The sequence below is a fragment of the Rhinolophus ferrumequinum genome, chromosome 5, assembly GCF_004115265.2.
Source record: "Rhinolophus ferrumequinum isolate MPI-CBG mRhiFer1 chromosome 5, mRhiFer1_v1.p, whole genome shotgun sequence".
Classification (NCBI taxonomy): domain Eukaryota; kingdom Metazoa; phylum Chordata; class Mammalia; order Chiroptera; family Rhinolophidae; genus Rhinolophus; species Rhinolophus ferrumequinum.
The window spans coordinates 57,988,792-58,002,586 of NC_046288.1; the positions used below are offsets into that span (position 1 = coordinate 57,988,792).

Genomic DNA, 13,795 nt, shown 5'->3' on the forward strand with positions numbered 1-13,795 from the left:
ATTGAGGTCAGGTTTACCTTCCCCCCTATTTTTTATAGTTCAAGTGTGTTTAATATAACATTTGTAATAAGTGATGATCAGTAAGACTACACATTTCCATGAAGTTTTACGTATCCAACCAAAAACCGTGAGGTAAATTACTGTGTAGAGAATACAGTCACAATATGCAGTCAAGTGAAAAGGGGTAATACAGAACAGTAGGTAAAGTAGGTGCCCCTTTTCAAAATGTGTTTATATATATACTGACTTTTATGTGCTTCTCTACCTAATTTTTCTAAAGTATTGTGTTCAGATTGATTTCTTTTAAACATTGCATTTTCAACTTAGAACAAAAACAGGCCTGTCAATTTGTAATTAAGAACAACTCGTTCTCCAGCTAAAGTCTATGGTTGGTTGAAGTTGAGTTCTACTCTTTTTCTTTGGCGTTGTCAATGTTTTCAGAATTTTGGTTATTCTAGGAGACTCTTTCAATTCTGAAGAGAAAAACAACAACAACAACCCATAATAATCATTCAGGAGCTTCTTCCGGTGTGCTGGAACTATAATTGAAACAGACTGAACCCGGGGTTTGGCTTCTGGCCATCAGGCTGATCAGGAGCTCCAAGGTATTCTCCCGCTACAGAGCACTGAAGCCCGGAAATATGACGGGCCAGGAGCTGTTTGGTAGGGTTGGGGTGGGGTCAGGGAGGCAGGGCAGAAGCACTGGGGACAGGGAGGAGTCTAGGCTATGTTCTGAACTTTAGAAGTGTACGTAGGTTTTACTGATCGGAACACACACACACACACACACACACACACACACACACACACACACGATTAACTAATTTAGATTTCTTCACATTGAAAACCAGACCAAGTCACAAAACTCCAAAAAGGCCTCGTGTGAAGAGTTTCAGCATTGTATATAACAGCTTGGTCTTCTTGGAAAAAGATCTATAAAATTATGGGCATCTTTTGGAAATACTATATAGGAATGAAGGTATATTTATCATTTTAATTTCATATCAGCACATTATTAGTCTATTCAACAAATGTTTCTTGAGTGATACCACATGCCAGGCTCTGTGAAAAGCAGTGAAGAAAACAGACAAGGTCCCTGCCCTCATGGGACTTACAGTTTAGACCTGTGCTGATCAATAAATATGGTAGTTACTAGACACGTATGGCTACTGATACTTAAAATGTGGCTAGTCCAAATTGAAATGTGCTGTATGTGGAAAACACATACTGGATTTCAAATACTTAGTATGACAAAAGTTAAACATCTCCATTTTTTATATTGATTACATGTTGAAATGAGTGAGAATAGTTTGGATATATTTGGGGAAATAAAATATATTAAAATTAACTTCACTTGTTTCTCTTTACTCTTCTAATGTGGCTACTAGAAAATTTTAAATTACATATTTGGCTTATGTTATATTTCCATTGGACAGCACTGGTCTAGACCAGCATTCTCAGACCTCCCTGTGCTCATAATTATATGAGAAGCTTTAAAAATACAGATTCCCCGTCTCTGCCTCCCCCTTCTGCTCCCCCCAGGGATTCTTATTCTATTAGTCTGTGTTGGGGTGCTGGGGCTGACATTCCTTTTTGAAGCTCCCAAGTGAGATAACGTGCAGCTATTCCAGGGGCTGTAAGAGCCATACAGTCTACTAAGGCTCTGCCCTAGCCGTTCGGGCAACGGTCACCTAACCATCCTCTGTGTGTGCGGTGGTTTCAAACTATGTCCATAAATTGACACTCCTCTCTTGAAGAGGTAGAGCTTAATTCCCTTCCTTTTCTGTGAGAACAGGACTTAATGATGGCTACTAACAGATAGCATATGACTTCCAAACTAGGTCACACAAGCATCGTGGTCTCTCTCTCTCTCTCATTCTTATCCTGGGAGAAGCCAGTTGCTGGGCACTCAAGCAGCCCTATGGAGAGGTCCACAGGGTGAAGAATGCAGGCCCTCTGCCGACAGCCAGAGGAACTTGCCAGGTATGTGACTGAACCACCTTGGAAAGAGATAACTCGACCCCAGTTGAACCTTCAGACGACTGCAGCAGCCTTGACCAACATTTTGACTGCAACCTCATGAGAAACTCTGAGCCAGAGCCACCCTGCTAAGTTACTCCCAAATGCTGACACACAGAGAGTTAACCAATGTTCCTTGTTTTAAGTTACTAATTTTGGGGGTAATTTGAATCCAGCAATAAATACCTAACACATTGTGACACTGGGCCTCCCTACTCCTCAATTTGGTCTCACGAAGGTCACCTGCCAATGGTGAGCTGCCCTAGCAGCTCAGAGCCATTTTGAGTGTTAGAAGTCTCTCCCTTTCAAGGTGAGAGCACAGCAGCAACCACAGGCATCTGTGCTGTTATGATGGTCCTCGCACGAGGGAGGCACCCAGAGAGGTGCCTCATTGCTGGCACCAGAGATCACACAGCCCAGCTGCTTGGGAGCTGCATGCCAGGCTGCAACTTTGATGCCCTGCTGGTGTTTACACAGCATGGCACTTGGTGAAAATTTTCTGTGTCCTTTGACCTTTGCTATGGGCATGACATTTGGCACGTCCCTACCTGTTTTCACTCTCCTCACCCTCCATCCTGAAACAAAGTTCCCCTTCAAAACCGGGGCTGATTGGAAACACACACACATCCCTGCCCCTTTCTACTCCTGGCTGCGTTCTTCTTCTCCCCCAGACATTTCTCACTTCCGCCTACAACGTCCTTAGACCCACAGCTGCAATTGCCTCTGACTGTGATCTTACCCCTCCTTTTGGTGTTATGTATACATCCCATTCCCTGTTGCCTCCCCAAACACAGAACCACCATCCACATCCTTTACATTTCCTGGCACATAGACAGTCTTCTGGGGAAGTCAGTATAATGCACACTTCTGCACGGCTTTTCTCGCTGGAGGAAGCACTAAGGAAAGCATTATGGCAGTCCTGGTCAATTGTAGAAAGAGCTACTGTAGATTCATGGCCTTGGTCAAGAAATTCTGCTGTAGTTGGTTTGGCAATAATAACAGTAAAGTAATAATGCTTAACTTCCTTTTTTGACACCATTATTTTAAGTTAAATTCCTTCAACTTGAAGTTCTTTAAGATTTATGAGGTAAGAGGTTAGTTTCAAGTCACTGGATCCCCAAGTTGCTCTAAAATGAACACCTAAGTATTAATATTAATCAAATGCCTCATGCTTTTTTTCCAGTGTGAAAGTGGAAACAAAGATTACTTTATTCCTAGCGTTTTTCTTCCCCATGTTTTTGCCTGGCCTGAAATCAGACTCGTGTTCTAAAAAGGAGCGATTAAGTGTAGACTTCTGTGTTAGCAGGATGTGTTTAAGACAGCCAGGAGCATTCTCCCTGCGTGAAGTGGAAAGGTCTTAATCACAGGGAAAAGAAAAAAAAAAATTGATTTCTTGTCTTGACACATGTATCACGTATGGTTGCGAGGAACTATCCATGCAATTGTATGATATTTTGGTCTTGCATAAATAACTATTCGTTTCTTTTTATAAAATATGTAGGTTCCAACACAAGGGCGTCTGACTCTAGGCTATACTTGTGTCCAACTCTTCCACTTTGCTGTCAAAGGCAAATTCACATTTCTCCCCCCAACACACACACCCACACACTTTTTAAAATGTTCTTCTACTCCACACCTCCCCCTTACTGTCTTCCACCCCAAACAGATAATCCTTGTATTTCAGAAGGTGCCTTGTTATTGAGACCGTAACTAGAAGCACACCAGTTTGCATTTTGGGCTACTAGGCTTCACTCCTTTTAATAACAGACAAAGGGGGAGTCTACTAATGATGTTTACCCACCTTGGCTTGTGTTTGTCTAATGTTTGAAAGGGTTTTTGTTATCATTAGACATTCCTGCACAATCGCTCTCTCGGAACATCAAGCACACGAACAAGAAATGAGGGTCCAGATGGGGGAGGGGAGCCAGAAAGCAAGGCTTTCCTGGCCAGTCCTCCCTGCTTGTTCAGCACCATCTAGTGGGGGATTCCAACGTGACTTGAAGAATGAGAAAGCTCAGTGTGGGCCTAGACCCAAGGAGGGTCTTGCAACCATCCCCGTACAGGACACGCAGCCAGTGTTCATCTTGTGTGGATTATGTACATTTTGAATTACACAAAACAAATATTTAATCTTACACTGTCTCTAATCTGAGATGAACTCTTTAATGCTCTCTTGATGTGCCGGCAGGGAATGCAAATAATACAACCAAAGCAAGCAGTGCCTGGGAAAAATCACAGAGAGCGTTCAAAAGTTCGGTCAAGTGGAATGCTGGTCTAGAGTGGCTCTTTATTATAGTTTTATTCTTTTCAAAGCCACATTACTGTGAAATAAACTGGTACATATGTATAAGTAAATATTCTACGTCATTGAAAATTTAAGCACCATAAGATGTAGAAGTATTATTTTAAGAGGAATACTGGAAAAAAGTAAACTTTTAAGCATGACTCATAGTTGTTTATTATGAACATTGTTTACTGCACAAAGTGCTCAGGAATAATGGTGATATGTGGGACTGTCGGCCCCCACACGAAATGGCCCCTATTCCTGTTACGTTCCTATGTCCCCTTTTCATAGCTTTTCTTCCTTCCTCCTTCTACCACAGTAATTCTACCTTCTGGTAGCACCCAGCTGCACCACAGTTCTTAATTGCTTACTTCTTTTAAATATAATGGTAGGCAATTATATAACTAAATTTAGTACACACATGGCTAAATAAGGAGTGAGATCCTCTGTGGCTCATCTATGTGTAAAATGTACCTCTTTTCATTAATGGAATCTGGGATAACAGTTCTAACTCTCTTTCCCACTTTATCCCGAACTATCAGATGTCTTCCAGAAAACTGAGGTGGTTGAATAAACCATCTTCAAAGAAGTTAAGTGCAATAGATTTTGGTATACTGTTGGTTAAGGGACATTTACCAAAATATATGTTTACATAGAAAACACACAAAGGGTGCAATTTAACTGGTTTAACCATCTAAGGAAATACCATAGTGGATGCTCCCAATAGTCCTGTCATGTCACTTTCACTTGATGATGAAGTTTTTGGACAGTTTTCTTTTTGGAAACAGGTGGGAATGTCCGATTCTTTACTTTTTACTCAGCCTCAGCCCCTTTTGATAGGACAGGGTAGCAGCTGACATAAAGCTGAGAGGACGGTTTATTATCCACGGCATTCGAATCCAGACCAAGAATGGCAAGTGGCCCCCGTGGAGGTGATAATAATTGTATGTTGCCTCTACTTATGGATTAGAACCTTGGTTTAAAAATGATGTTAGGAGGCCCAGACCATGCACGTGATTCTCCTCCCTGTGGGCAGATCCTGTTTTGTGAAGTCTAATGCTTACCCTATGTGGAGAGCTTTCTTGAAGAAACAGAACACATTACAGTTAGGTAAGAAAGTAAATATTTAAGAATCATTTCAAAGACGTGCTAAATACTAGCAACATCACAAAATCCAGATTAACGGAATGTTTTTATTAATTAACTACCTGACACTTCTACAGTATTTTTTTCTACCCTTTCAGCTGCATACTTTTTGGTGGCCTCTTCAAATGACAATTTTGTCATATAATTTTCTCTAAGAACAATGAAGTATACTTCAGTCTTCTTTCTAGCACAGGAGCTTTTGACGTGGCAAAAATTTAGAAACAATAGGAATAAGGATCTCCTCTATGATTGGAAATGTGGATGAGCTTTACCATCTGAAGGAGTAAACCAAGAGAATAACCCAGTTAATGTGGAAAGATCCAGTTGGGGTTAATTTGAAATGGTTTTGGTATCTTCAATAAAAGGAGGCAATGTAGCCCAGCATTTAGGAGCATGGGCCACTTACAACTATGTGACTCTGGCAAGTAGCACTCTCTGCACTGCAGTGTACTAATATCTAACTCATCAAGTTGTTGGCAGGATTAAAGGAGAAAGCTATTGTCACATGCTTACTACAGTGCTCTTTTTTTTTTTTGTTGTTCTGCTTCTAAATTGGTTTGCCTTAAATATTAACAACAATACGAAAAACAAAAATGAAAAACTCTCCAACTCATGCTGACCCACAGTAAAGATTGGAAACTACCAGATCACACTTGTACCAAGAATGTAGTTTCTTTGATGGATGATACCTTGAAGGTGAGGTGAGAGAGACAAAGTGAAATTATTCCTTATTAGTGAAGAAGGAATACATTCATTTTAAACCAGTTTTGCTGCCACAAAAATGATGGATTTAAAGGCTTGTTAAGTCATGCTTCCAAATCTCAAAAAAAGGTTAAAAAAAAGTGCTTTTGATCAACAATATTAAAATCAAGTCAAACATATCTGGAAATTGCCAAATTTCTAGTGCTCCAAGGCTAAAGTTTTTCACCATAAAATGTACTTTTAATGGGACTTGAGTGTGAGTGAGGTAGCACTGACAGTTTTGTTCTCTCTCTTTAGGACAGGCTTGGGGGTCAGACACATCCATGTTTGGGTCTGAGTTTTGCCACTCACTCTTCATGTGATTTTGGGAAAATCATTAACCTCACCAGGTGGTTCACTTTTCTATAAAATAAGAATATGAGTTGGACCTACCGTATATCTTTGCTACGAAGCTTGAACAAGAGTGAATGGCACACTTTCGCACAGCTTTGACCCATTCTGGCCCTACATAAAAGTTAGCTATTATTATCATCGTTTTCATTATTCTTATTTGACTGGGAGTGTGAAGTTTTTATTTTAACTTTTGATTTTTTGACAATTTTATTTCCCCTCAGAGCTAATATTGAGTTCATATTGTTGATTATCTTATTGGGCCTTCTTATTTATAACTCAACACTCTGGGGCACTGACAGAGGTTTATATACACAGAGTGCTCAACAAAAAGTGGTGCATGGGCAGGTGTGTGTGTGTGTGTGTGTGCGCGCGCACGTGAGTGATTTCTTGTATTCAATATATCATTAAATTGTACTTATATATGTAAGTGACCAGAAAAATAATTAAAATGGCCTAAAAATTAAAAAATAACTTTTGGAGCATTTCTCATAATGGTCTACTTTAGAAATGTCCATGTATTTCTATAACATATTTTAAGATGCACCTTATTAACTTGTACAAGTCACTGAGCTTCCTGGTGATGATCTCCTCGCAGGTGAAGTGGGGATAAGAAGACTTACTGGTAAATAAGATTCACAAAGTGTCATCCATTCAATATGTTTATAGGTGCAGCGGTGAACAAGATCGGCATGATTCTAGCCCTCATGAAGCTTACAGTCTAATAGGAATAACAGACACTGAGTAGTACAATGAGGGTCATACAGGAAGAATGCAGGGAACAATAGGAGCAGACAACAGGCTAATGTAGTCTAGTCTGGGGAAGTGGCACTGGATTTGTACGAGTTAAAGGTTATAATGGAAGGAGGATTGGAGAACAGGGTACGAATTGGTTACGCAGAGTAATTTACCCATTCATTCATGTGTTTATGCAACAGATAAGCAACAGTATGGACAAACACCCACCACAATGCCTAGGATACAGTCGGCACTCAGTCAAAGTTAAGTCTTTTCCATAAGCCTCACATATCCGTACCCACTACCTCTGCTTTCATCAAGTCTTATCTGAGCCATTCCAATAGCTATCCCCACTTAGCCCATCTGCTGCACAGCTATCAGTGTTATCATCCAAAAACACTTGTCTTTTAATGGTCTATAGGAGTATTATCTATCTTTGGAGGAAATTTCATCCAACTGTTCCACAGAATCCTAAAAATGAGGTCTGCTTCTTTGTGGGTAGGTTACTGTTGGCCACACTACACCCTGTATTTAGAACCCCCACCATGACAAGGATAGAAGTTTTCTGAGCTTTTTCGTTTGATCTTATAATAGTAAACTGAAATCTGATGTGTTAGGTCTGTCAGGACTGAAAATACATTTCCAATTTGAAATGTCTGGACTAAAGATTTGAACAGTTTTATAGCCTCGAGTCTATTACTTAATGTATAGTTTTATTTTTTTATTTCCAGTATTCAGTTGCTGTTTTGATGCACAGAAAATGGATTGTTTAAAGCAAGTTGCTTCAAAAGTATGTTTCAGTGGATTTACCAGAGGAATCACCTCGTATATGATTTTGTTTCTCATTTGCTATCCACCAAATCACTGTTGTGCAAAAATTCCCCATAAAACTGAAGTGGTGTTTGTGTGTGCGTGTGTGTAAAAGAGATCCCCAGTATAGTCTTTCATAATTGTATCCACTTAAATATCTAATTTTAAGAACGTAGCCCTTTTCTTTTTGCTTGTTATTACAGTAGTTGAAAAATTATGGTAATTTGGGGCACGGAGAAGTGAAGCTTCAAAAATATAGGGTTCTTCAAATTTCCAAGTTTTTCATGGAACTTGACCTATGAGATATTATCAGCAAATAAAACATTTAGAAAAAGAACAGTTTTTTCCTTCTATCTCTGTTAAGATTCTATTGGTTACAAATGATGGAATACAAATCAAATCGGTTTAAACAAATACAGATTTATTTGTTCACATAGCTGAGCTGTCTAAATTGAATGACACTTTTTTCTTTTCTTTCTTTCTCTGTTTCTTACTCCTTTCTCAGAGGCCTAGTAATCATAATAAGGCTTCCAACAGCTTCTGGGGCTTCATCTTTCTAGTTTCTTAATCAGAAGGAAAGAGTAAATGTTTTTCTATCAGTATTCTTCACATACTTTCTGTTGTTGGTTCTGATTGAACCCATTTGGGTCACATGACTACCCTTGATTCAATCTCTGTGGTCAGAAAAATGCAGTGTGGTGATTGGCTCAGGGCAGTCATGTGCTCCACTCCTGCTGGATACGGAGCTCTATGCAGAATAGGTGAGCAGAAAATGGAAGAGGAATAGATCCACACATTAAAGCCAAGACCGTTGCTGGAAGGAGGGAAAATGAATGCTGGTGAGACAAACAACTAACACTCCCTTTAGCTTCTAGTCCACTTTTCACCAAGTTCCATTTAGTGCTTCCTCTCCTTTCACATGTCACCAGTCTCTGTGTCTCTCTCTATCCCTGTCCCTGCCCAGTTCATGCACCATTCTGAAGCCAGAGACACCTTCCTGGAGGGTGAGGTGGGGGAATGGAAACCTACCCCTATTCCTTCTCTGCTCCCTAAAAACAATTTTTAGCCTTCCATTGCCTACAAAGGGCTGCTCAATCTAGGATACATACCGCCAAAGATTGTGGCAGTACACTGGAGAACTAAAACAGAATAAACTGGACATGTCTTCCTTCCATCACTTTTACCTGAAGCTCTTTAAAAAGTATATTAAGTCTATATTATCAAATATAGATATATTATGGAATAGGTTTGCAAAATTCACATCAATTCTGATAAAACACAAGACTTCAAATAAATGTTATGCCTTCAAGTTGCATATTTAATGTGTTTCTTTGGTGCACAGTTTTACTTCCTTACAACATAAAACCCCAAATACTTAGGTTGGTCCACCAAATTATATGCAATCAGATACCAATCTCTGTAGCTTCACCTACTCTCTTCTCACAAATATCTCCTGCCCCCCTGAACTTTTCACTGTTTTCCAAATGTTTAATATCACTCTATGTGTTTATTCATATTATGCTCTCTGTCAAAGTTGCCCTTTCCTCTTCCACTTCTACACCAGGAAAACTTTTATTCAATCTCCAATCCAAGTAGTATTGCTGCACCAAAGCACACCAAAATCAAATACTTTCTTTGTAAAAATGTTCCTGACTCTTTGGCAATGAGCCATCTCTCAATTTTTGAGTCCCAGAATATTTTATTCATGCCACTGTTACAACACAGACTACATTATATTGAAGTTGGGTTCTGGGGGGATGTGTCTGCCTCTTCCTGTCAGGCTCTGGTCTCAGTGATAACCCCATCTGACATAGGACTGGCAATCAATATATATTGATTGACCAACTAAGGACTGATATCATGCCTCATTCTTATTTGTACTTCCAATGTCTAACAGAAGACCAAAGCAAGTCTCCGAAAATGTACTGAATAAATTAATACCAAATGTAAGATTTCATACCAGATCCTAAACATACCTTGCACTTCTTTCCTGAAATGAAGGGAATTGGAAAAGATGTAGATCAGAGAAAAAGGAGTGGCAATTACAAAGGGGTCAGCTCTTGGGTAACATCAGGAGCCAAGGACAACCACTCACGGGACCCTTCTCTCTGAGCAACCCAAGTAATGGAGCCAATTCCTAACGGGGAGAGAGGACAGCTGGAGGGCAGTGGCTCAGTGTTAGTGCAGATGCCTTTGGCTTCAGTCACAGCAAACCTCAACTTACCAACTGAAGCAATAAAGAGTATTTAAGTAGGAGGTTAAGTAGAGTACAGATACCAGGGTTGGTATCTAGGTTATTTCCATCTTTCCTTTCTGCCAACTCAAGCATCTCTGCTTTGTCTTTGGCTTATTCTCTTCCTGGTTGCAAGATAACTTCCATAGTTTTCTATCATGCAAGCATGATGACGTCCAGTGGAAAAAGAGGACTATCTCTTCTTCATGACTCTTTTAATAAATAAGAAGCTGTTCCCAGATTTCTCCAACATCTCACTGGACAGAATTGAGCCACTTGCTCATACCCAGAGGGATGGACCTCCAGGATCAGCTAAACCCACTCACTTTGGAATCGGGAATCAGCGCCAGTACAGGACGTGTGGACATCTACACAAAAATTGGATTTCAGTTGCAAAGAAAAAAGATAATTTATTGTAGGGCAGATGACTAACATGGATTTCTATAGACTCTCTCATCATTGCTGGTGGAGAATAATTTTTGGAGCAATGAAAGCATTGCAGCCCAAAGGTAGGTGAGATCCTGCTGCAAAGGATTCCAGTTTAGAAAGGCAGTTATCCATGTTTATAAATTCATGTCTTAATGCTCTGTGGAAAAATTATGATATGAAAGTTTATGTATTTGATAATTATAACTGTACAGATTTTTAAAATTTGCCTAGGAAAAAGGATTTAAAATAAATAGTCCAAAATGGAGATTATTTGGGGTGGTTTGATGTAGGGCGATTTTTTTTTCTTTTATATGTTTTCAAAGCTTTGTAATATGATTATATTACTTTATACTGCTATATATATTATATAAAATAAAAAAACAAAGAAAAATTTTATACACACACACACAGGGTGCTAACAAATGTATACACATTTTAAGAAAGAAAAAAACTATTAAAATTGTAATACTCAATATATACTGATAACAAAAGTTGAATACAAGTCATGTGTGTGTGTGTGTGTGTGTGTGTGTGTGTATGGCATAATCTTATTATCTTTCTCTTTGTCTCTTTATAATTTAACCCCTTTGAACAGAATAAAGTTTTTATATTCTGTTGTCAGAATGTAGTCTCAGAAGTAGGCAGTTTTTAACAGATTTTGTTTCCAAGTTACTCAGACTTCAGACACTGCCTCTCACCCATCTTTTAATGATGGCAATGTGTTTCCTTCTCATATACCTCTTTTAAAAATGACTATATCCCAGTATAAAATGTGACCCGAGACTTTCTTCTGCTGTCTTTTAAAAATCTTCTGAAACCCTATAATTACAGCCTTGGATGCTGATGTCGACTTACGGTCAATGTCTGTCTAAATCTGTGACATATTTCAATGTAACTTTTGTTGGTTGTGTAAGGTTTTACCTGGAGCAAAGAAAATGGTTATTTTTTTTCTTTCATTTTGTTTTTTCTGATTGCATTTTTTTTCTTCTTTTCTAGGTCTGCGCCATGCTTTCCTTTTTCTGAGCTCCTCCCTCATGTGTGTGTGTGTCCACCGCATCCACTGTATGGCAGGATTCACTAGTGGATTCCTCACCATGGTCATTTTATATACTTCTCATCATTTCCTTCTATAATATCTAGAATCCTGCTGGAGCTTAAAGGGAGAAAATACTTCTTCAAATGTGACCAGAAGAGTTCACCGGCCAATATAAAGGACTCTCCCACTTGAGAAAAAATCTACATCCTGGGCTTATTCTTCCCTCTCAGGGATATCTGTGTCTTAACTGAACCAGAAGAGATTATTTAAATGTCTTTATGTATGGCAAATTAAATAGGCAAGTGAGGGAATGGTCGTTAACTTGATTTTCCATCATATTTTTGGCTCTGGAAACTTAGCTTCCTTCCACATCAGGGAGGAAGCTTGTGGGTCTACCATTATTTCACGCATGTTAGGCAGTCAGAAATGGTTCAAGTTTGAAAGCAACTGCTCATATAGACCTGGTTGCATCTTTATTTGGTCTCCAGGACACCAATCTCTCTTGGATCTTGTCCTACTCTACTGGCCACTCCGAACAAGTCTCTTTCGCTGGTTCCCCTTCATATTTTCAACCTCTGAATATTGAAGTACCTGAGATTTTAGTCCTTGATCGCTCCTGTACTGTATGTACATAACATTCCCTCTCTGATCTCAGCCTCTCCCCTGGCCTTAAATACCACCGGAAAGCAGATGTTCCCAAATTTCTGTCTTTAGCCTGAACCACGCATGTAAACTCCAGACATCTTCTCTTAGATGTCGAATAGACATCTAAACTTTAACAGGTCCCAAACTGAACTCTTGATTTTCCACCCTAAATGTGCTTTCCCTGCAATTATCCATCTCAATAAAAGACAAATTCACTCTTCCAGTTGTTGAATCAAAGCCTGGAGTCATCTTGAATCTTCTCTATCACGTGCAACATCCAGTCCATTAGCGAATCCTTTCTCTCTCTACCTTTAATATCTTTTTTAAATATCTCTACCTTTAATATCCTTTTTCTCTCTACCTTTAATCCCTTTCTCTCTACCTTTAATATCTATTCATAATCTACCACTTCTTACCACCTCCACCATCACCTTAGGGCAAGCCACATCATCTCTTTCCTAGAATATCAGAATAGGCCCCCAACAGGTCTCTCTGATTTTTTTCATCTTCTATAGTATATTCTCCACAACAGAAACTATCCTTTTAAAATGTAAGTCAGATCATGTCACCTTTTTGTCTATAACCCTTGAGAACATCCCATCTCACTCATAAAAACAAACTTCAACATCCTTATCATTGTACATGGCCTAGAGAACCCCAGGGGAGCTTTGTTTCCCTGCTACTATTCTTATTCTGCCAGTCCCCTCCTCTTTTGCCCCACTCCAGTCAAGGGTGACTTCTCCATTGGGCAGTAGGCACAGTGCCAAAGGCCTACAAAACTTTTATGACAGAAACTTTTAATTACTTTTAAAAACAGAAGAAAAAAATTTTAGGTTAAAGACAATATTTTAACATATGAATATATTTGTCTTTATACCAACATAGCTATAAAATATAATTTTTAGTATATTTTGTTTTATAAAGGAAGGAACTCACAAAGAAGTGTCTAGGGCCCATGAAAATCCTCATGTGTGACCCTGGGGAAAGTCTAGGCTGAACGCAGACTGAGTTGGGAAAGTCTTACTATTTCACAATGTGGGAAAACTAAGGAATTGCTCCCTTCTGTTTGGTTTTGCATCTCCTATTGGATCCCATTTGTCATTGTTCAGTGATTGCTTTTCTTCCTTGCTCTCAGCACTTTCTCATATGAGTTCAGAACCCCATTTCACACAATGACAACCTGTTATCAACTGAAGGTAATCCAACCTCCAGGACTTGAGACACTTTCCTTAATTAAGTACTTCTACTGGTCTCCCGGGTGCAAGTGAGGAAAAACTAAAGGAAATCACCCTAAAGGAACCAAAGGGCAAGACCGTCAGACTTGGAGCTCACCCTAGCTGATTGCCCATCTAGCTATTAAAAG

At 39.3% G+C, this 13,795-nt stretch overlaps 1 long non-coding RNA gene across 1 annotated transcript in view; it reads right to left on the reverse strand.

Moving 5' to 3' along the window:
• The window catches only part of LOC117022544 (uncharacterized), a 66,072-nt gene that overhangs the window by 32,000 nt on the left and 20,277 nt on the right, over positions 1 to 13,795 (reverse strand). The window lies entirely within an intron of this gene.